The sequence below is a fragment of the Leopardus geoffroyi genome, chromosome C1 (assembly GCF_018350155.1).
Source record: "Leopardus geoffroyi isolate Oge1 chromosome C1, O.geoffroyi_Oge1_pat1.0, whole genome shotgun sequence".
NCBI lineage: Eukaryota > Metazoa > Chordata > Mammalia > Carnivora > Felidae > Leopardus > Leopardus geoffroyi.
In genome coordinates, this window is record NC_059328.1 from 136,452,487 (window position 1) to 136,474,904 (window position 22,418).

The 22,418-nt window shown below is 36.1% G+C and overlaps 1 long non-coding RNA gene across 1 annotated transcript in view; it reads right to left on the minus strand.

The window, feature by feature from the left end:
• Positions 1-1,097: 1,097 nt before the first annotated feature.
• The window catches only part of LOC123596749, a 91,223-nt gene continuing 69,902 nt past the window's right edge, over positions 1,098-22,418 (minus strand). The window contains exon 3 of the long non-coding RNA XR_006711847.1: positions 1,098-2,414. This is a non-coding gene — a long non-coding RNA (uncharacterized LOC123596749). The remainder of the gene's footprint in view (positions 2,415-22,418) is intronic.

Sequence of the window (22,418 nt, forward strand, 5' to 3'; positions counted from 1 at the left end):
GCCATGGACCAAGAACTGTGCTTTAGAGTATGTTAATAGTGTGGTACAGTTTCTACAATATTCTCCGGTGCGTATTAGGATAAATTAACCTACCCTTAAAGCACCTCGCAATGGTAGGAGACATCTCATGTGAAAGTACAATGATCATATTGCCACAGGCTCTGTAAATCTTTAGGACATACGTAGAGTTGTATTCTTTATTAACTAGAGCTGTCACTGGAAGTTGCTAATTCTTTCCTTAGTTGTGTCTTAGATTTATAACAGTTGCAACAGTTATTCCCCAGTTCAAACAACGTCTCCAGGAAGTTTTTCTAATTTCCCCAGTTTTATTTTTATGTATGTTCTATAGTATCTACTGCCATGATATGTAGTAAGGAGAAACAAAGAATGAAACTAATGGTTTGAATGGCATTACTCAGTGTTCATTAAAAATGAATCCAATTCCATCCCAGGAAAATGACTGACTCAGACATCTTAATCTTTCAAAAGAGTTGTATACCAGTTAAATTAACCTCTATTTTCCCCAAATACAAAGCAGGCTAAAGAGAATATGATTTTATGACACTGAAAATTCTCAACTTGCCATTCAGAAGGACTTCAGATTTTAGAGAAAGATGGGTTGTCTTTGGGAGAGAAAAAGGAAAGTTTTCATGTCTAAAATTTTAATTTTTATACTGATCCACAAGATTCCTCATATCATTCTACATCATTCCTCATACACATTTCCTAAGTAATAAAAACTGTAACAATAGCACGGCAGCTGGGTGGTGCAGTTATGCAACTGACTTCAGCTCAGGTCATGGTCTCACAGTTCGTGAGGTTGAGCCCTGTATGGGCTCTGTGCTGAGAGCTTGGAGCTTGGAGCCTGCTTCAGATTTTGTCTCCTTTCTCTGCCGATGCCCTGCTCATGCTCTCTCAAAAATAAACATTAAAAAAAATTAGCAATAGCTAATATGTATTGAATACTTAATATTTTATGTATATTATAACAGCATTTTGTAGATATTATGACAAATTCCATTCTGTCTTCAATTATTCAGTTCACTTGTTTCCATGTTGATGTCACATTTACACACCTAACCAGTGTGTATGACAATGCAGTCAGCACAGCATTAGGCTGAGACTTCACTGAGGAATCCCTTCTATGGATTCCATGGAGTCCTCTATTTTGAAGGGAGTTGTGGCAGCCAGCAGCTATGGATTCATAAGTGTGTAGAGTAACATAATGCAGGAGGGAATAGAAATGTTGAAGCTTTGGCCCTTTGTGATGCTATCTACAGAAGAAACCTAAAATATATGCATAAAGATCATATTTGCTAGATTTGCTTTCTGTTTACATATTAATACCCTTTTTTGACCCCTGAGGAAATTATAGTTAGAAAATAGGAGATGACCTAAATAAAAAAAGTACCAAGACATTGGCTCATCTTGTTAATAATTAAGATATTTAAGGATTTCACACAGACCTCTTAGATGTACCTCTAGTCTGCCTGTAAAAATTACTGCTGTTGATTTCACTCCCCTTGGCAGTCTATTGTTGATGACGGTGCTAATCTAATGACTATGCTGTCACGCCTTGTCTACAAGGGCTGGTGTGTGGGTTGGGGAGTAAACAAGAACCCTTGCAAGGACCACCTTTTTAACCACTTTTAAGTCCATGTATTTCCATGAGCGGATAGAGGAAAGGGGTGGTATGTTGGTTGTGGAAAAGAGAAAACTAAATTTGTGATAATTTCGTGTTGGCATATGGATCATCAGAATCTGTCCATCTGTCTTCTCACAACCTGTCCCCACTTCCTCTTTGGAGTTTTTTAAATTAATCATTTTTTGTTTTTTGCACCTTGATTACTCTCTTCCCTTCCTCTCTCCCTTTCTTCTTCCTCCTCCTCTTTCGTCTCCATTAAGCTCCTTCCCTTCCCCTGCCTTTACTTATCTCCTATGGATAGTCATAATTTGTTCTTTGAACAATTTCTTCCCCGTCCACTAATTTATTTTTAGACTTTTCCTCTGCAGTAGATGAAATTCATTCTCTTTAAGAGCACATCAGTCTTAAGCAGAGCATGTAGAACAGTGGCTCTACTCTGGAAAAGAACAAGAACAGAATTTCTTCCAGGGCAGGTAGGCAGATTAACTTGGTTGCTGAAAAATTAGTAGCTCAGGGCCTTCTTTTCTCTGAACCGAGTCTTGATTTCTCTCCAGAAATGCTTCCCCACCACATAATGGAAACAATGTGTTCAATTAGGAATTGATAAGTGAATATATTCCATAATTTATTTGTTATGAGTAAACAAAGGCTCTCTCCAGTGGAAACCTTGATTCCTCTCCTGTATGGATTTGGATTCTTGTGCCAGAGGCATTCATTCTTCGTCTTGAACACACTGGTGACCAAGATCAGTACTTCTATTTCTTGTGCACTGTTGGAAAAATAGACCACACATGTGAGAAACAAGTTACAGAACACTTTGCAAGGCAACATGTCAACAAGTTGAAATCAATTTGGCACAGTACAAATTGAATACAGAAATGCCCCTCACCTGCATTATTTACAACTACATAGCTCCATGAAGTCAGAAGTATAGTAAAGGTTACAATTATTGCATTAGTTAGGGTTAATATTTATCGCAGGGAAGATAACTGAATTTGGTATCAGAAGTGCCATGTTCAAACTTTGGTAATTTACTTAAATTTCAATTTGATAATTGGTGAAAGTAATAACAGCAATACTGATAAAGTAATGTCTTTATTTCTAATGTGGAATAAAGGAGATAATTTTAAAACTTATTTAAGAAATGATGAGTAAATGCACCTCATCTAAAGGTGATATTGAGCCTTTATTCTTTTCAACAGACTTGGTATTTAAATTTTAATCTTAATGGCCTTTTAAATAAAATAGTATTAATCAAATTTCACAAAGTTGTATCTATTTACTCAACTTTGTCATATGGGAAAGTTTACCTAAAATGTGGGTAAATGTTTGCTTTACTCTATAAATAAATTACAGCCACCAGGAATTAATATTTTTATTATAAAGAATCCTATGGTGAAGCTTTTTATAAAACAAGCCTACTGTTTTGTTTTGTTTTTTTAATTTCTATAGATCTTTTCTCCAAGCTATTGCAAAGCTAATACTGCAACACCTATAAACAGCTTCACGACAATTAAAAAAAAAAAAAAAAAAAAAGCAACTACCAATTTGCCACCACATAGGCTCTGCTGTTAAAGGAAATGGGTTAATTGTAAATAGTATTTACAAAATCGCCATGTATCGACTTTTCAAAATCTGTTCCGCTGGCTTCAAACCTTTCTACTTAATATTCAGACATATAGATAAAACTGGCATCATACAAGGAAAAAAAAAGTGTAGGTGGAATCCTTACTGAACATTGTGGGAGGAGACTGCAACTCTTCAGGTAATCAGGTTTAAATGTAGTTAAACAGATCATTGTACATTCAGCATGAAGGTGGCTCCCTTTAGATCCCAAACAGGGACAGTACTGCAATATAGTGGCAAATAGCAACTTGATCAAGATTTTTTCTTAAGCATCTCCACTTAAAATAGCACCATCCATTGCATGTACAATTCATGTGCCCAGTGTCTTTCTTGATATATTGCATATCAAGTATGTATAGTTTCAGCGGGAAACCATAATGGATTTTTTTCTAATGTTCATTTATTTATTTGAGACAGAAAGTGAGCAGGGGAAGGACAGAGAGAGAGGGAGAGAGAGAATCCCAAGCAGGTTCCTGTACCATCAGCACAGAACCTGATGCAAGGCTCCATCCCACAAACAGTGACATCAGGACCTGAGCTGAAATCAAGAGTCATACGTTAAACCTACTGAGTCACCACGGTGCCCTGGAGTTTTTTGTTTTTGTTTTTTTTTAAAGATCATGCAGTTAAAGTTGTGGTTAAAAGGAATGGTGGTGTATCAAGACCTTTATAATTGGATACTGATTTTGTATCCTGAACTGTGTAGAAAGCATTTTGTAGCATTTCTTCTTAATAGTATGATTTCCTCAGACATCTAGTTTGAAAGCCAGAGAAAGGGCTTATAATGGGGGATGTAGGGGAGATGTCATTTGTAACTAAGACACTCCTGTTTATAACATGTGTACTTTTAGATGTTGCTAAGCGTTCCAGTCTAAAATGCAGAATAGATTCAAGTTCTTCTAGTAAGTTTTAGAAAAAAATGGCAATAGTCTCTTTAGAAGTTCAGTGAAATACATGGACAGCCAGAGAAAAGTCAGCCTGCTTAAAATTTGTTGTGCTAATTCTGAAAAGGGGGTTATGTCTGCAAGATTAGTATTATCACATTGAAAGTCGGGGATGTCCATTACTGTTTGATGCAATTTTTTTTTTAATGTTTTAATGCAATTTGCTTATGTAGGGTAAAGTTTTTGGTGCAGTTCAATATTCTGAGAAGACTTATCTAGAACGTCTCACCTCCATTTTTGGTAACAAGTTAACAGACCAGGGTCATTTGCTTCCTGACTCAGACTCTGTCCAGATGGGCTTTTGCCATCATGCAGATTTGTTCCAAAGGGTCAGACACTGAGCACTCAGACTGATGGCGAGAACCAGGTGTTAAAAATGGAGGCCATGTGTGTCGTTGAGCTCTTGAATGCAATGGCTATTTCTGTCAGCTGCTGTGATTGACTCTGCTACTTGTTTAAGTTGTTCTTTCCCAGAAGGCTCCTTGAGGATTACTTTGTGGTCCTTATTGACACCTTTAAACTTTCAATAGCCATTATATTTACACTTTTTTTTTTATCCTGTCATAACATTTTCCATCAGAATTATATTGATTTCTTTTTGTGAAAAATAATCCTCATAGTGACTGAATTTTTTCTATTTCTGCCAGGAAAAAAAAGCTATTAAAACGCTTACACATCTCTCTCAAAGTGATCCTGTGCATTTAAAATACTTTTGTAATAATAAATACCACACAGACATACGTATCCAGTAAAGGGTTTCCATTTTTATGACACTTGCTTCTCAAGAACAGACATATTCTTTAAAGGGAAAAAAAGAAAGTTGCCAGCTCTGAATTGATTGACATTTGTTTACTTAACTCTCTCCTTTTGAAATCCTGCACACCTATTTCAACCTTGAACAGTTTCCAACTGTGGTATACTGGAACATTTTTTCATTTATTAAGTTCAGTGTTGCCAACCCAAACAAAGTATAATCAGCGATGATCCGAGCAGACCAAGCTGTCTAGCACCATACAATGTATCTGCATACTAATTTCCAAATTCCCTCACATTTCCAGAGAACTAATGGGATCATTTTCATTCTGTTACAGCAACTCAACAGTTACTGAATCACCATCTGTGTTTTCGTTAACCTGAATCAGATATGAATTCTGTTATTGCAAGGTAGAGCAGCTTGTTTAATGATTCTTAATCTTTTCTTTAATTAAATCATGCAGCCAACCTGAAAAATCTATCTTAATGCAAATTAGGAGGTTTTTTGGCATTCGCTTACAGTAATGCACTAATAAGGTTAATTTATGAAGGTTCTCTTCCAGTCTGTACAGATGATATTTGTTCACTGCATATTTTTAGCATATTGTCCCTTTTTGTAATATTTTAAGTAATAAAAACAGAGTTATTTTTCACTTACACAAATGAGAGATACTGTAAGCAGCACTCTCTGTTAACCAAAACTAAGTACAAAAAACAAAGAATTCTAGGTAAGGGGAGAATTCATTTTGTTGAATTTCAAATGCCAGTTCTCTGGAAATAGTGGTCTCTCTTTAACCATTTTCAGTTTCTTAGGAGAAGAGAGCTGAATAATTAGGTGAGGAGGTCCCCTGAACTTTTTAAAAAACCTTTTGGATGGGAGTTAGTAATATAAAAAGTAAAGAAAATAATTTTATCTAAACTTACCAAAATGCAATTCATGGACAGTTATGTAACTGATAATTTCAAACGACCTTGTCTAAATTCTTTTCAGTTAGGTATTTATATTTTCATAATGCTAGATTCAGGATAAACATATCATTTTGGAGCTGGAAAAGACTATAAAAAATAGTATGGGATAAAATGAAATAGCAACTTCTAAGAACAGTGGGATTAAAAGTTAATAAGTGAAAGAATGATGCTAACTTTATCATTCTAATTACCTATGAGGCTTTCCTTCATGACCTGGCTCTAATCATCTTATGTGGCAGATCATGTCATGTCATGATCAAGACTTACAGTGAGTTCCTGTATCTACTGAGTCTCTTCTAAATCTACATGGAACAAAAGTCATTTGCATGAGTTTGTCATGGTAACTATATGAATTTCAGGGCTACATATATGCAAAGTATGTTACATACATGTAAAACTGTAAATATAAACAAGGTAGTAGATCTACTGTCAGAAACTAAAATTTACTGGAGGGATTATTAGCTTTGCTCAAAAGGTTTTCTAATGTGATCTCAAGGGAAGTATCAGTATTTCAGGAAGCATTTGTATTTCCCTTGCATGCTTTGGCCAATTTGCATGATTTCTCTCTAGTTAGACTGCTATTCACAAAGAATGAACTAAACTTTTAATAAGATTAACTTCTGTTTCACATTACACTTTGAAATGTTCTGTATAGGATAACATGTTTTTTTTGTTTTGATCTTGTCATTTATTCCTATGACATTTAAGCACAATCTCTAAATGATCGTCTGATTAAATACATTTATTTTTTTTAATGTTTATTTATTTTTGAGAGACAGACAGACACAGAGCCTGAGCAGGGGACGGGTAGAGAGAGGGGGAGACACAGTATCCAAAGCAGGCTCCAGGCTCCGAGCTGTCAGCACACAGCCCGACGCAGGGCTCGAACTCCCAAACTGTGAGATCATGACCCTAGCCCAAGTCCGTCCCCCAACAACTGAGCCACCTCTGATTATATACATTTTAATGTCACAACCTATTTCTTTAGAACATAACTAGGTATAAGCTATTTCCAAAATGAAATTTCCTTGTTTGTTACTTATGAGGAAAATTAAAGTTAACTTTTCTTTAAATGCATTTTGGGAGATTTCATTATGGAATTCTGTGGTATGAGTATGTCATCTATCGCCCAAAGCACTGAGAAGTAGTATAAGTAAAAGATGAGTGCTGTGGCCTTAAAAAAAGTAATAAATTGCAGAATACATTGCTTTGGTTACGACTAGGCCCCTAAGCTTTACCTCCTTTATCTATAGTATAAATATATGCAAATCTTGACCCATGGTTTTATTTCTCCTAGACTTTGAAAAGATAAAAACAAGCTGATTAATGAGGTAACAAATGTATTATTGCCTTTAACTTCCAAAGTCCAGTATGGCTGTTGACTATATTTATTATACCTCCAGGTAAAATTCAGTCCACAGGGAACTGAGCCCAACAGAAAGCATCAGTCATTTGAAGAATAATTACATAGCTTAATTATAATTAGAATCAAAGCAAGATACTGGTATTCAACTGCCACCAGCAAGTGGAATAAAGTATTTCAAATACTTCGGGTCAGAGATTAGAAGATATACAGGCATTAAAGTAGAGATATTCTCTGGCATGAGTGAAACCCAATGACACAGAAATAGTTTTATATAGCAAATTGGTAAGTTACATTGCCTTTTTGCTTCTTTGAGGCGGAATCTATAAAATACTGAATTATTACCTTAGAGCAAAGCTGCTATTTTAAGAATTTTAAACTAATATTGACTGCTGTCAGATCAGTTTCTAGATTTATTGACTTAAGAAGTAGATATAAACTGAGGTGAAGGCAAGGTCAGGTCAATATTTATCTTGTGAATCAATAGATTTTGATACTAACAAAAAATGAAGCTCAATAAATATGTGGTTAATAGGAAGAAGAAAACTCGGATCAAAAAGTTTGTAATTTTGAAATTTCCCGAGCAAATTTGACTCGCCAGTTTCAAATATTATGGAGTATTATATGCCCTCGGGGTACAGAGGAGAGAAGAATTCCGACTAGTAGTACTGAGAACTTAAGCTGTATAACAGACATGTGCAATGTTCCTGTCTCTGTAAGACAAATGTTTTTCAATCATATTGTTTTATTAGTTATTAAGTTATTTCCTCATTGTAGCTTTTATTTATCTGCCCCAGAAGAGAAAAAAACAAATAAGAGAATGTTTAATGCTGAAGTGGGATTTTGTTCAATTTTTAACCTAATGTCACTTGAGATGTGGTTCCTGGAATGAACTAGAATTGCTTGGTTTGACTTGTATCTTAATTCATCTTTGTAGCTTCTGTGTGCTCCAAGCTACCTGACTGTCTTAGTCTGTTCAGGCTTCTGTACCAAAATATCACAGACTGGGTAGCTTCTGGAGAATAGAAACCTATTTCTCACAGCTCTGGAGGCTGGAAGTCGGAGAGCAGGATACCAACATGAGCAGGTGAAGGCCCTCTTCCAGGTTGTAACCTTCTCATGGTAGAAGCAGACAAGAAAGCCCCCTGTGGTCTCTTTGATAAGGATACTAATTTCATTCTGCTCTCATGACCTAATCACCTCCCAAAGCTCTATTAATTAAGATGACATTGGGCATTAGGATTTTAACAGGAAGTTGAGGGGGACATAAAAATCCAGATCATAGCGCTGGCATACTCTAACACCAAAATGTTTAATTAGTGAACAGATTTATTACTTTTCCATAATTTCGGACTGCAGATTCTTGAGACACTTCAATCCCTCCAATCAGTTCCAGCCAACAGAAAGTTGGTCCAATGTACTGAAGGCCATAAGAAAATTCTACACAACATAAGGTCTCTGCTCTCCTCTCCACGTTCTTCCCATCTAATGTGAGTTTACAGAGCATGACAGACCCCGAGGACTCTTTATGAAGGATCATGTAGCTAAATAAGAATTGTCATATTGTAAAATCTGCACATAAGACCCAGAGATACGACGTGCAGTTACATCAGGGGAGACTTTTGGGGTCCTAAATAAAGTGAATTGGGAGTAGATCCATAGTCTAGTCTGTATCAGAAACAAAACACAAGATAAAGATATTTGTTCATCTAGTCTATCATAAGAATACTTAATATTTTGGTTAGAAAATTATCACAGAAAAATATGTTAAAAGTCTAAGCTGAAATATAACCTTCAAAATTATAGAGGGTCACGTTTTCCCCAGCCCCTAGGAAATTTCTTTTTATACAAACCACCTTCTCTTTTGTGTGTTATATGCCACCTCTAAGCTTTTACAGGGCAGAGAATAGGACGTCATCATTCTACACCTTCAGTGCCAAGTAAAGGAGTCTGCACATAGTAAGTCCTTACTCAACAAACGCGGGTTGAATAAAACTTCATAAAAAACATTACTGTAATAGATCACTACTGTCCTCAACTGGAATTGGTTGTTAATGGATTCCCTGACAAAATGTTTCATTACCTAGATGTCTGTGAGAAAAGATAGTGCTGCATTTTTTGGAATAAAAATTAAATGCATTAACCATCGTGTGTGTTCCCATAGTATTTTCCACATGACGCCACAGTGTGTCACAATTTAAAGAAATAGGTCTACTTGGTGTACTAGATTATTGGACTGCATTTTCTTTTTATTTATTTATTTACTTGGCACCTATAGGGCCTAACACCTTACCTTCCTTCTAGTGGAGATTCAGTCTTTGTTGAAATATTATCCTTATATAGAAACTTGTGATAAATGAATTACTGTAATAAATTTTAGCAAATGAGGGAAAACTTTTAGGACTGCTTCTCTTTGCTGTGAAGATACTCACTTTGTGAAAAGTAGGAGGAAAAATAGACTTTTTATTATGTCATCTTATTTTGTTTCTATTGACAGATTTATCAGGGTCTTTTGCACAAAGTAGATTTAAAGTATATAAACAAATTTTTTCTAGGTTTACAGACTCAAAAACTCCACATTTTAGTGTGAATGCTAGTAACTTTAAAATGCAGGCTTATTTGGATAATTCAGACACAAACTAACAAGGTTTGAATGCATTTTTATAGAAAAAGGACACAGCAAACTGGAGAGTGGCAAGAGTCACCAGGAAGAAGACAACCATTTCAAGGTACAGAAGTTTATTGCCAATCTGGCAATCATTTCTAGTCTACAACCTCCAAGTGCTAATTGCAAACTTGGGGGCTGTGCTTCACCAAGAGGCAGAAATTATGCATTTCCCAAAGTGTGGTCTATGGGTAGGGTGAGCACATTGTCGGGCATCCAAACCTAAACACTTAAAGGGGGGGGGGGGGTGTGCTTAATAATGTCTACTTATTAGTATTAAGAGTAATGGTGGGACTATCAGGCCAGGAAAGATCATTACCCAGAGGGGACCACTCGTATTGGCATTATTATTTGGCGTCCTTATTTTACAGAGTGAATTCTGGGCTCTGGTCTCATTGAATTCGATAGAATCTAAAACTGGGCTGGGACTCCATGTTTTCACAAGCACCTGAAATGGTAGCAATGCAAATTTATGTTGGGTAAGTTGGAGTTGCAGCAATAGGTCAAAAAGGGGCAAACTCACCATAAAGAGACAGTTTACACAACTTCATACTTGCCCAGGACAATTTCACTCCTTAGCACACCTGAACATGTTAGACTCCTGAGTCTGTAAGATTTGCAAGATTTAGGATATAGAATTTTATAGCAGGGCCCTGAACATATAAATCCCTTATTTTACAAATTTGGTCCATAAAATCAGGCAGAGTAAAGAGAACAAGCCTTCGTACAAACTGCAGTCTTTTACCAGGCATCACAAACGTCTCCCGGTGACTTACCCAAGAACAAATACAGAAATTAAACAGGTGGGATTTAAATTTTTTTTTAATGTTTATCTATTCTTGAGTGGGGGAGGGAGTACAGAGAGAGAGAGACAGAATCCTAAGCAGGCTCCAGGCTCTGAGCTGTCAGCACAGAGCCCTATGCGAGGCTCGAACTCATGAACCCTGAAATCATGACCTGAGCCTAAGTCGGATGCCTAAACGACTGAGCCACTCAGACATCCCTGAAACAGGTGGGATTTATATAAACTACTTTATTATCACCCCTACCCCCACAATCCTAGGAGCCCCAAAACAAATATAAATTTAACAAGAGACAAAGCTTTTTTTTATCCTCAATAAAAACTATAAAGATTCTTCAAAACTAGTGTTTTAAGATCACATTTTAACTTACTTTCCAGAAGATTCAAAGGAAATATATTATTCTCAGAAAAAATTTTCAGAGTCCCTGATTATTGCACCCATCATTTCACTATGGTGAATTCTGGCCTGTAAAAGGCAGAGTACAGCATTGACCAGAACCAAACAGAAATCATTTATATTCAACTTTTCTAAAACATGACTCTTATAGATTTTCTTTTTTTTTTTTTCTTTTTTTTTTTTTTCAACGTTTATTTATTTTTGGGACAGAGAGAGACAGAGCATGAACGGGGGAGGGGCAGAGAGAGAGGGATACACAGAATCGGAAACAGGCTCCAGGCTCTGAGCCATCAGCCCAGAGCCTGACGCGGGGCTCGAACTCACGGACCGCGAGATCGTGACCTGGCTGAAGTCAGACGCTTAACCGACTGCGCCACCCAGGCGCCCCTTATAGTAGATTTTCTAAAGAATGTTATCTGCCAAGAAATAAGCAACGGGAGGAATAACTTTTTTTTAATTTATTATCAATTGTGATACATGCAGATTTCTATATTTAATATGAAAACATTATAATTATAACTTAAATGCTTAAATATTATTTGACCCGAAACACAAGAAAAAAATCAAACGTGGTTTCTCAAAGCTGAAAGAACGATTTCTCATCTAAAACAAAAAAGGCACCATTTGTTTGATATTTTGATGAATAATTAATTTTATCACAGCTAAGATGACAGCTAATATTAGAACATTGAATTATTAATTTTCAAATGTGCAATAAAAAGCAGAAGAAACATAAACTGAGATGTGTTTTACGTATGGGTTGTATTGCTTACATATTCTATTTAAGAAAAATATCAAAGGAAACAGAAGGAATTAAAAATCTTGTCAACACTTCTGATGAATTCTTTTACTCAGTACTTTCTGTGCCACTTTAAAATATAAAGCACAAATAACATTATCTGATAATAAATGTGATTATTGAATGCTAAAGATAGACATTATCCATAGCTCACATCTTTGTATACTAATTCCAGGCAGGAGAGCTAAATTACAAAGCAATAATGAGAAATATCTATGGTCTTAACAAATTCACCTCTAATCTTCACTGGATTAGTTTGAGAGATGAAAACTATTTCTTTAGAATAGGCTTGTTATTTTTTTAGTCATTATCTTTTTGTGACAGTTATTCTTGTTACTTCATGGAATAAAACTCAAAGAGGTCTCAGTCTTCCTCAAATGCACAATGTTCAAGGTTCAGTCCAAAAACAGGGACAGACTCTCTACAGCTCTGTTGCACTGGGGGCCAATGCTGATGCCCTGATACCTCCTCATACACCTCCCCTGAACTCTTGAGCCTTCAAAGCCTTAACACTTGATTCCTAATTAAGAAGGTATTTCCATAGTGTTGGTGTCCTAAGCGCTTAAGCAGTATAGAACAGGACCACTACTCAGAGCAAAAGGACGACTAGAGGACATGCAGAAGTGGCTGGAAGGCCAACAGACCGACGGACATTTTTAGGCTGTAAGTCCTTATTAGAAGAAAGCAGTTGTTTATCCCTGACCTCACAAGGATTTAATCCAGATAAAAGATGAGTTCATATCCACTGAAGCAAAATGGCTTTTGTTCTTCATTGTGCCATTTACTATTCAGGCACATGGGTCAGGGAGCGCAAAAAGGAAACTTTCACAATACTGAAGTAGGACCCCAAGTAGAAAGTGATTTGACTTATAGCTCATCTAATCTGGACAAGAATGACTCTAAACAGGAATGCTTCTGTGATGATATTCAAAACAATAATGTTGAATCACTATTTTTGTACTCTATCATACCATGTATGCCCCCACTGAGGGGGTCTATGTATGCTATTAGATTTTTTAAGTTTATTTATTCATTCTGAGAGACACAGAGACAGTGTGATCAGGGGAGAGGCACAGAGAGAGGGAGGGAGAGGGAGAATCCCAAGCAGGCTCTACACGGTCCGTGCAGAGCCAATGCAGAGCCCCATGTGATATAAAACACATGTTTTATATATTATATACATCAAGTGACACACTTATTAATAATCCAATTAACCTATGAGACAGAGAGAGAGAGAGAACAAGCAAGGGAGAGGCAGAGAGACAGAATCCTAAAAGAGAGAAAGAGGGAGAGGGCTAGATCTCATGACTGTGAGATCAGGACCTGAGCCAAAATCGAGTCCAACACTTAACTGACTAAGCCATCCAAGCGCCCCTATGCATCTTTCTTTAAAAGATTAAATAATTTGCCTAATATTGTTTAACTGGAAAGAAGCTGAGGTAGAATTCAAATCCCTTTTCCAGATATTACACCACAATCTATGTTAAACTATTAAAGTGTCTGAGAATTGGGGCACCTGGGTGGCTCAGTTGGTTAAGCATCCAACTTTGGCTCAGGTCATGATCTCACGGTTTGTGAGTTTGAGCCCCACGTTGGGCTCTGTGCTGACAGCTCAGAGCCTGCTTCAGATTCTGTGTCTCCCTCTCTCCCTGCCCTCCCTCCCTTGCTCATGCTGTTTCTCTCTCTCATATATGTAAAAAAAATTCACATGTATTATTATAATAGCCTCAAAACTGGTTTTCCTGCCTTTGTTCTTGTTTCCTACGGCAGAAATTTCTAGACTTGTATGTCTATTTTACTTGAAGGTGGACACCGAACCAAGAACTAAAATTCCAAGCCTACTAGTCCATTGGTGGAACTATGTGAATAATTATAGCCAATGGAAGGCAACTGGTTGGGTCATGTTTCTAAGTGGAGGTTGTTGAATATGAAGTACCTACTTCTCACATTCCTCTTCCTCAGAAACCATGGAGATCTATCGCGGAAGGCCACTGCATCACAGATGGAAGGAGTATGGATCCATATGTCACTAATTAAAAGAGCATGATCCAAGAGAGCTACTCATCCAGGGACATCAACATTGGAGTTTGTGTGAACAATAAATACAATTTTAATAAGCCTCTGATATTTTCAGATTGTCACTACCTTTATGCTAACGGACATAAGCCCCTACAGCCTATTCTCCCTACAGTCTATTCTCCACCAAGTTGAGTGATGTTATTAAAACAAAGCTCAAATTACACCACTCTTTTGCTCATGTACTTTACTCCAGTCACACAGGCCTCCTGGCTATGCCTGAAATTCACCACTATTCCTCTTCAAGCCTTTTTACTTTTTCTATGCCTACTTCCTTGTCTTGTCACCCTCTTAGCCTTTCCTTGACCAAATTATTTAAAATGAAATCTGAGTCTTACTTACATCTTATATTGCCTTTCCTGTTCGAATTTTCTCCAGAGGACTTACAACTATCACACAATATTTTATTTGTTTTGTGTTTTGGCTGTTTGAACTCCCACACCTTGAAACACATCGAGAACATTGTAGGAAACCAGTAAATATTTGTCAAATGAAAGAATGAATTGATTCAACAAATTCATTACAGTTTTAATCTACTCAAACATTCGACATTCACTGAGTTCAATACATGTCTCTGGGTTAGAGAATCCTAACACACACACACACACACACACACACACACACACACCATCCTTCATCTCTCACTAACCTTTTAGGTATCAACTTAAATATTGCTTCCTAAAGTCAAAAGCTCAATTCTCCTTTTTTGATGCCTTCGTCCATTATCTATCATGCTCTGCTCATGTTATCATGCAAGTTTTTATATATAGCCTATCTGTATCTATTCCCAACTATATGTACTTTCCATAAGAGCAGGAATCATGAGTATTATTCAACCTTGCATCTCTACCATTTGTCACAGTTATGGTTCATAAAGTAATTAAACTTTGAGTTCACAGATTTAAAACACTATTGCTTTGAATTTAGCAATTTAGAGATTTCTGTTAATTATATGGATTACGGTTTCATGGTATGAAGAGTGATAGGAAGAAGCTAGAAGATTGAGGAGTAATTTTTATAAAAGAATAGAAGCTATTCCCTTCAAGCTTATGTGGCCTGACGCATGAATCAAGGGTGATTTTCTGGCACCAAATGTATATAGTGAGGCAAGGAGGGTATGGGCCAAGGGCCTTGAAGGGAGAGAATATTCTCACTTTCTGTCTGAAGGCACAAAAGGACCCTAATTACATGTGTCTAAGCCTTTTAAAGACAATTTTGACCAATATCAAGCCCCTAGAAATAATTACCCTGGTACTTCTTACTTTGAAAACTTAGTTGGTTATCCACAGGTTTGTTCATGTAGTCATTTAAATTATTTTTCAGCATATATTTATTCCCTCCTTATCCCTAACTTAGTTCTATGTTCTCATGGTGGACAGAATGTACTTTTCTACTCCTTGACTTGTTTGGACAATTGGATATTAGATTATGAGATGGTGTGATGTTCAGAATATTCTTACATTGTCAGACTTGTGCTCTTACATTCCTGTATTATTGTATGAAAAGAACATGCCTCAAATACATATTACTGCTGGCCCAAGGAAGAGAGATGTGTGGGACAGATCTGAATCCAGCCCACATTCTGAAGTAAAGTCCAACTAAGCCTAGCCTAGATTAGCCCAGCTTTGGACACCTGCAGATTGTGACTGAGAAATAAGTCTCTAAGGTTGGAGATGATTTTTACGTAATTATTGTGAAAAGAACTGATAGAGAACTGTCCTTTTTTTCTTCCTTTCTTTCCAAAATTTTTTAAGGAGGCCAGGCAAGAAGTTTTACTTCTACATCTCTGATGAAAGTACTAGATATTTCAGAGAAGGGCAGGGAAGATGGCAGGGGAGGAGGATCCTGAGCTTACCTTGTCCTATGGACACACCAAAACAACGACTCATGTTACAACTACCTCCGGAAACAAGCTGAATGCTGGAAGAATCGACCTTCTACAACTGGGTGTAGAGTGAAGGCCACATCAGAAAGGGTAAGGGGGGCAGGGATGTGGTCAGGAACCAAACCCCTGGCCTGACTGACCACTGATGAGAGGGATTAGCACCGAGAAGCGAGGGGATCAGATCACATACCAGGTATCTCTGGCCCTGGGGATACATGCTAAGAAGATGAGTCCCCATAACATCTGGCCTTGAAAATTGGCAGGGCTTAACTCCAGGAGACCCAGAGGGCAATAAGAAACTGAGTCCCAGTATGTTAAATAACTGTGCTGGAGGTACAGCACAGAAACAGCTTGAAAACAGTAGCTGGGATATATGTGAAGCTATACTGACCAATTTTAGGACATGTGCCAAAGCGGCAGGGATCTGCAGATTTCTCCAGGAACAAAAGTATTAGTGGTGCTATTTCACTTGCCCTCCTGCAGCCTAGATAGCTGGATGCTTGTGGGAGCTAGTTCTAACACTCCCCATTTACCTTGATAGCACTATGTGAGCTGCCCTGATGTCCCCTCCAGATCTGCCCCACCCAAACTGCCTGCCTTGGCAGGTTACCCTCCAAAGTGGCTCCTGCCTCACCACACCATCAGGTAGCTCCAGATGGTATTGGTGTTCCTCCAAAATGATTCCTGCCCTGGGGGTCAGAAGATAACCCAACATACGAGCATGTCCACAGGCACCTAAGCTAGCTAAAAAGGGAGCAAGCCCTAACCTTTCGTGTACCCACAGCTGTCAGAGCTGATAAATACAAACAACCAGGATGTGGGCCAGTCTTGTACACTAGCAAGCTCATGGCACCTGTATCTGGGCTTTAACAGTGTTAGGAGCAAACTCTGCCCAGTGTGCCCACAATAGGCAAAGCAGGTCACTGTAGCCAGCTGGGCTAAGTGCCAGCCCCAACCACCAATGTGCCCACAGCAATCATAGCTGAGCAACAAAGGGATACAAACAGCCCACAAAAGGGACACCCCTGGAGCTCCTAACTCTGGAGACTAGGGGGATTGAGTTACAGGACATCACAGAATCTCTTCTACACAAAGCCACTATTTTCAAAACCAGGAGGATATAGTTGGCCTACCTAATATATAGAAACAAACACAGAGAGTTAGACAAAAATGAGGAGACAGAGGGATATGTCCCAAGTGAAGGAACAACACAAAAATCACAGAAAACAAAAAAAAAAAAAGCCCTAAAGAGCATGAAGAAAAGTAATAAAATTGGTAACGAGTTCTAAATAATGGTCCTAAAGATATTCACTAAACTTGAGAAAAAAGGGGATGAAGTCAGTGAGAATTTCAACAAAAATATAAAAGAAATATATAAAAAAATAAGAGCTGGAGAATTTAATAACTGAAATGAAAACTACGCTAGAGGGAATCAAAAGCAAATTAGAGGATGCAGAAGAACAGATCAGTGATCTGGAACACAGGGTAACAGCAAACAAGCTGAACAGTAAATATAAAAAATAGAGACATCACCAAGTATAATAACCTTTGTGCTGTAGGGGAATCCAAGGAGAAGAGAAAAAAGAGGGCAAAAACTTATTGAAGGAAATAGAAGCTGGAAAATTCCCTAATCAGGGCAAGGAAATCCAGGAATCACAGAGCCCCTAGAAGTTGAAGCCAAGAATGTTGACACCAAGACACGTAATGATTAAAATGTCAAAAGGTAATGATAGAGAATCTTAAAAGCAGCAAGAGAGAAGCAACAGATAACGCACAAGGGAAACCCCATAAGGACAGTCGCTGATTTCTCAGGAGAATATACAGACCAAAAGGGAATGGCATGAAATATTCAAAGTACTGAAAGAAAAAAAAAAAAAAAAAAAAAAACCCACAACCAACAATACTAGAATACTATACCTGGCAAGGTTATCATTTGGAATTGGAGATATAAAGAGTTTTCCAGACAAAAGTTAAAGAAGTTCATCACCACTAAGCCAACTTTAAAAGAAATGTTACAAATGATTTTTTAAATAGAAAGGCCATATCTAGAAGAAAATTATAAAAGGAAAAAATTCATAGGTAGAAGCAAAAGAATAAGATTAAGTACTTATAAAGCCAGTAAAGAGGTTAAAACATAAAAGTAATAAAATTTAAGTATTATCTACAAAAATGATTCAAGGGATAAAAATGTAAAATATTTTAAAAATGTAAAAATATGTAAAATATGACATTGTATATATATATATATATATATGAAACATGGAGGGAGAATAAAAGTTCAGTGCTTTATGTGTTCAAACTTAAGTGACCCTCAACATAACCATTATACCCAGAAGATATATATATATGAATCCCATCATAACCACAAATCAAAAACCTATAATAGATACACACCCATAAAAAATAATAGGAATCCAAGCATAACAATAAAGAAAACCATCAAACCATAAGAAAAAAGAAAAACAAAATACAAAAACAACCAGATAACAATTCACAAAAATGGTAGTAACTGCATACCTATCAATAATTACTTTAAATGTAACTGGTCTAAATATTCTAAAACTCAAACAGTGGCAGAATGGATTTAAAAAAAAAAAAAAAAGACTCATCTATAAGCTGCTTACAGGAGACTACTTCAGACCTAAAGACACATACAGACTGAAAGTGAAGGGATAGAGAAGGTTATTCCATGAAAACAGAAGAAAAAAAAAAAGACAAAATAGACTTTAAAACAAACTGTAACAAGAAACCAAGAACAATGTTACATAATGATAAAAAAAGACAATACAATAAGGGGATATAACAATTGTAATTATCTATGCACCCAATATGAGGGCAAATAAATACATATAGCAAATATTAACAGACATAAAGGGTGAAATTGACAGTAATACAACAATAGGTAACTAATACCCTACTTACATCAGTGGGTCATCCACACAAACACAAAAAAAAATCAATAAATAGTGCTATGAACAACACATTAAACCAGATGAACAGATACAGCCTGAAATTTCATCCAAAAGCAGAATATACATTATATTCAAGTACACATGGAACATTGCCCAAGATAAATCATTTTTAGACCACAAAAAGTCTCAATAAATTTAAGAAGATTGATATATATCATGTATCTTTTGAGACCATGATGGAGTAAAACTAGAAAATCAATCACAAGAAAAAAAAAACTGAAAAAAAAAAAAAAAACACAAACACATGCAGGCTAAACAACATAATGTTAAACAGCCAATGGGTCAATGAAGAAATCAAGCAGAAAAAAACAAACAAAAAATACGTGGAGAAAAACGAAAATGAAAGCTATCTGAAATCTTTGGCACACAGCTAAAGCAGTTCTAAGAGGGAAATTTATAGTGATACAGGCCTAATTCAAGAAACAATAAAATTTCAAACAATCTAACCTTACACCTAAAGGAAACAGAAAAAGAACAAAGCCCAAAGTCAGTAGAAGGAAAGGAAGACAATAATAAATGTTAGAGCAGAAATAAATGAAATGGCGACTAAAAAAAAACAATAGAAAAGATCAGCAAAACCAAGAGATAGTTCTTTGAAAAGAAACAAAATGTATAAACCTTCAGTAATACTCATCAAGGAAAAGAGAGAACCCAAATAAAAACCAGAAATAAAAGAGAAGTAATATCCAATAATACAGAAAAACAGGATTATAAGAAAACACTATGAAAAATTATATTCCAAACAATTGGGCAACCTAGAAAAAATAAATTTCTAGAAACATGCATAGACAATCTAAAAAGCCTGTTACTAGTAGTAATATTAAATAATCAAAAAAAGTCCAAAAAATAAATGCACAACAACAACAAAAACAACAAAAGCACATTAACAAGGAAAATTCCAGACCCAAATGGCTTTGCAGGTGAATTTTACCAAACATTTAAAGAATTAATACCTATTCTTCTCCAACTATTCAAAAACATACAAGAAGGAAAGCTTCTGAATATATTCTACAAGGCCAGAATTACCCTGATACTAAAACCAAAGACACTACAAAACTGGAAAACTTTCAGTAAATATCTCTAATGAAAATAGATGCAAAGGACCCCAACAAAATATTAGCAAACTGCATTTATCAATACATTAAAGGGATCATTCACCATGATCATGTGGGATTTTTTTCTGAGGATGCAAGGGTGGTTAAATACTCACAAAACAATCAATAGGAATTATCACATTAACAAGAGGAAAGATAAAAATCATATGATTGCCTCAATAGATGCGAAAAAAGCACTTGACAAAATTCAGCACCCATTCATTACATAAATCCTCCACGAATATGAGAAACCCACAGCTAACATCATACTCAATAGTGAAAAACTGACAGATTTTCCTCTAAGATCAGGACAAGACAAGGATGTCCACTATCACAACTTTTATCAATATAGTACTGAAAATCCTAGCCAGATCAATCAAGCAATATACATACATACATACATGCCTTACAAATTGGAAAGTAAGAAGTTAAACAGTCAATATTTTGAGACATGATACAATATATAGAAAAACCTAAAGACTTCACACCCAAAAAACTATTAGAAGTAATAAATGCATTCAATTTGCAAGATACAAAATGCAGAAAAACTTATTGTGTTTCTATACACTAATAACAAAGTAGCAAGAAGAGACATTAAGAAAACAATCCCATTTACCATGGTACCAAAAAGAATAAAATACCTAGAAATAAACTTAACCAAGGAGGGGACAGACCTGTATTCTGAAAACCATAAAACACTGATGAAAGAAATTGAAGATAACACAAACAAATGGAAGAATATTCCATGATCAGGACTGGAAGAATTAGTATTGTTAACATGCCCATACTACTCAAAGCAATCTACAGATTCAAATGCAATTCCTCTCAATATGCCAATAGCATTTTTTCACAGAACTAGAACAAATAATTCTAAAATTTGTTTGAAATCACAAAAGACCCTGAATAGTTAAAGCAATCTTGAGAAAAAAGAATAAAGCTGGAGATATCACAATTCCAAATTTCAAGATATACTATAAAGATGTAGTAAGCAAAACAACATTGTACTGGCACAAAAATAACATACAGATCAATGGAACAGAATAGAGGCCAGAAATAAACCCACATTTATAGGGTCAATTAATCTATGATGAAGAAAGAAGGGATATACAATGAAAAAAGATAGTCCCTTCAATAAATGGGCTGAGAAAACTGGACAACTACATGCAAAAGCATGATACTGGACCACTTTCTTACACTACACACAAAATAAACTCAAAATGGATTAAAGATCTAAATGTGACCCCTGAAACCATAAAACTCTTAGAAGAGAACCCAGGCAGTAATTTCACTGACATTGGCTAATGTAACACTTTTACAGTTAGATCTCCTCACACAAGAGAAACAAAAGCAAAAATAAACTACCAGGATTGTATCAAAATAAAAAGGTTTTGTACACTGAAGAAAATCATCCACAAAACAAAAAGGCAACCTAATGAATAGAAGATATTTGCAAATTATATATCTGATAAGGGATTAATATTCAAAATATATACAAGCTCATACAACTCAATACCAAAACAACAAAACAAAACCTTAAAGGACAAATAAGCTGTTTAAAAAATGGGCAGAGAACCTGAATAGACTTTTCAAAGAAGACATACAAGGTGACCAACAAATGTGAAAAGATGTTCAACACCACTAATCACCAAGGAAATGCAAATCAAAACCACAATGAAACATTACCTTACATCTTTCACAATGGCTAGAATAAGACAAGAAATAACAAGTGCTGGCAAGGATGTTGAGCAAAAAGAATTTTTGTGTACTCTTGGTGGACACATAAATTGGTAAAGCCACTATGGAAAACGGTATTGATGTTCCTCCAAAGAGTAAAAATAGAGTTAAAATATGATCCAGTATCTCCACTACTTGGTATTTCCCCCAAAAAAACAAAAACACTAATTCAAAAAGATATAACCACTCCTCTATTTATTTCAGCATTATTTACAATAGCCAAGATATGGAAGCCACCCAAGTGTCCGCTGATAGATGGATAGATGGATGAAAATACACACACACACACACACACACACACTGGAATATTATTCAGCTAAAAAAAAAGGATGATCTTGCCATTTGTGACAACATGGATGGACCTAGAGGGTATTATACTAAGTGAAATAAGTCAGCAAAGAATGACAAACCATATGATTTCACTTACATGTGAAATCTAAAAAAACCAAAACAAATAAACAAAAAGCAGAATCAGACTGATAGAGAACTGATGGTTGCCAGAAGTAGGGGGATGGGCAATGAGTGAAGGGGAGCAGGAGATACATATTTTCAGTTATGGAATGAATAAGTCATGGGAATAAAGGGTACAACATAGGGAACACAGACCATGACAGAAGGTAGCTACACTTGTGGTGAGCACAGCATTAAGTATAGAATTGTTGAGTCATTATTTTGTACACCTGGAATTAATGGA